Raw genomic sequence first — 2,985 nt, forward strand, 5'->3', positions numbered from 1 at the left:
AAGATTATGTATATGCAAAGATAATTAAAAATATATATATATATACACACATATGTATATGTTTAATTTAGATCTACAATTTAAATACACATGTGTATATATATACAAATTAAAAATCACACATGTATATATATACACGTGTGTCATAGTGGTAAAAATTTGAGTGTGGAGAAACACAGAACATGGCTGAGACCTGGTGGATCAGAACCCTGCTACTGGGGAATTGAAAGGCAGGGGCTTCACGGTGCAGAGGGCCAGAGGGGCCAATCTTCGAAGGGCAGAATTGCTGGGAGATGGGGAGGCCTGGTCAAAGGAAGGAGACTTGTGGTGAAGAGAATGAATGAAGTAACTGGTAGAAATTAAAGGTCCTGGTAGAACAAAATGGAATCCCAGTATGAGAACACACATGCCTGTTCCCCAAAGCCAAACAATATTTCCTAAAATCACAAGAAAAATACATTTTGGGCAAGTACCTTATCCAGTGATCCTATCTATGTATCAAGACAGTGGGGAAAGTTCATTAAGCACGCAAAACTCAGCGAGACCTGATTCCCTCATGAGGCCTCTGTTAAGGATAAATTCCACTCAGCAAGTGATGCTTTGGATACACTTTTGAACAGCATGTGCTTCGATGTATTTAATTGTAGATCTAAACCAAAAACCAAGGTGGGGACAGGTGGGGCACAAAGGCTGTCACTTTATGTTTGGGTTGAAATAACAAATAAGAAATGGCAGGTAAAGAGGTTAGAGAAGAGGAAAATAATGTCTTTGATTGTCATAGTGGTACAATTTTGAAATTGAAAGATGTAATTTAAAACTCATAAACCAAATAGTAGAAGTGTATCAAGTTAAAAGGGGATTAGTGATGTCAAAAGCTTTTTAGTGCAATGTTAAACAGGAGCTATACAACCCTTCCTAAACAGCAAACAAAAGGCACACACATACACACAAATACAAAAAGAAAACATATAACATCAACAAAGAAATAGAGTAAATACAATCTACCACATATGGTAAATAGAGACTAAATATGGAAGAGCTTAGAATGTAAACAGGGAAATAAGAATGTTTTTGTTAATCTATATTCTTATCTGCCAAAACCAATCATAACAATAAAAGCTTAAAACACTGTATGTAAAAAATCCAGTAGTCCAGAGTGATAGACAAAAAAATTTTAATGAGATTCAAAACTTGACCATTTTAACTAATAAACTAAAATTAATTTTGGATAAAAGTTCAATTTGGGGCAGAGGATATTCTTTATCACAGCAGAATGCCAGCAAAAACAAATTAAAATTAATTCTGGTCCTCCCCGTAGCGCAAAGGGCGCTTGAGCGAGGTGATCGGAGCAGTCGCAGTGAGGACCATGTTGCTTCCGAACATCCTGCTCACCGGTACACCAGGGGTTGGAAAAACCACACTAGGCAAAGAACTTGCATCAAAATCCGGACTGAAATACATTAATGTGGGTGATTTAGCTCGAGAAGTCTGATCATCAGATATCATGGAGTCTGGCAAGATGGCTTCTCCCAAGAGCATGCCGAAAGATGCACAGATGATGGCACAAATCCTGAAGGATATGGGGATTACAGAATATGAGCCAAGAGTTATAAATCAGATGTTGGAGTTTGCCTTCCGATATGTGACCACAATTCTAGATGATGCAAAAATTGATTCAAGCCACGCTAAGAAAGCTACCGTTGATGCAGATGATGTGCGATTGGCAATCCGGTGCCGCGCTGACCAGTCTTTCACCTCTCCTCCCCCAAGAAATTTGTATTAGATATCGCAAGGCAAAGAAATCAAACGCCTTTGCCATTAATCAAGCCATATTCAGGTCCTAGGTTGCCACCTGATAGGTATTGCTTAACAGCTCCAAACTATAGGCTGAAATCTTTACAGAAAAAGGCATCAACTTCTGCAGGAAGAATAACAGTCCCACGGTTAAGTGTTGGTTCGGTTACTAGCAGACCAAGTACTCCCACACTAGGCACACCAACCCCACAGACCATGTCTGTTTCAACTAAAGTGGGGACTCCCATGTCCCTCACGGGACAAAGGTTTACAGTACAGATGCCTACATCGCAGTCTCCAGCTGTAAAATCTTCAATTCCTGCAACTTCAGCAGTTCAGAATGTTCTCATTAATCCATCATTAATTGGGCCCAGAAACATTCTTATTACCACTAATATGGTGTCATCACAAAATACTGCCAATGAATCATCAAATGCATTGAAAAGAAAACATGAAGATGATGATGATGATGACGACCACAACTATGATAATTTGTAATCTAGCTTTGCTGCATGTAGCGTGTACTTCATCTTGAATTTATTGTACTGATATTAAACATGCATGCTGGATGTTTTCAAGTTGTGTTTTAGAAAACTTTAATAATATTTAATGAGTAAATACAATTACCATACTTTTCAATTTAAATGAAGGTTCAGCCTTAAAAGTGTAAGAAAAATAAAGTTGTCATTCAGTAATTGAGAAAATGAATAAATAAATAAATAAATAAAATTAATTCTGGACGAAAGTTAAAATTTGAGCAGGGAATATTTATTTTTTTTTCACAAAGCATGCCAGCAAGAACAAGTACATAGTAAAATTTTGAGATAGAAAATTTCCAATGTAAAAACAGAAATATATTAACTGACCCAGGCAGGGGTGATTAATTGATGATAAAATGCTCAGAGGGAGATTGTTAAAATACAGGATATTCAAGCTGTTTCAACCCACTTTCAAATTATAAATAAGGTGTCTTCATAAAAAGGTGAAGAGACATTTTGAGAGGGAGATGGTTAAAATACAGGATATTCAAGCTGTTTCAACCCACTTTCAAATTATAAATAAGGTGTCTTCATAAAAAGGTGAAGAGATATTTTGAGAGGGAGATGGTTAAAATACAGGATATTCAAGCTGTTTCAACCCACTTTCAAATTATAAATAAGGTGTCTTCATAAAAAGGTGAAGAGACATTTT

At 36.6% G+C, this 2,985-nt stretch overlaps 1 pseudogene; it reads left to right on the forward strand.

The window, feature by feature from the left end:
• The first annotated feature begins 314 nt into the window (after nt 1–314).
• On the forward strand, nt 315–2,641 carry LOC135273439 (transcription initiation factor TFIID subunit 9-like; annotated as a pseudogene).
• The last annotated feature ends 344 nt before the right edge of the window (nt 2,642–2,985 follow it).

This window comes from Aotus nancymaae, unplaced genomic scaffold (genome assembly GCF_030222135.1).
Source record: "Aotus nancymaae isolate 86718 unplaced genomic scaffold, 86718_ANA_hifiasm-v0.15.2.pri h1tg000007l, whole genome shotgun sequence".
In the NCBI taxonomy this organism is placed as follows: domain Eukaryota; kingdom Metazoa; phylum Chordata; class Mammalia; order Primates; family Aotidae; genus Aotus; species Aotus nancymaae.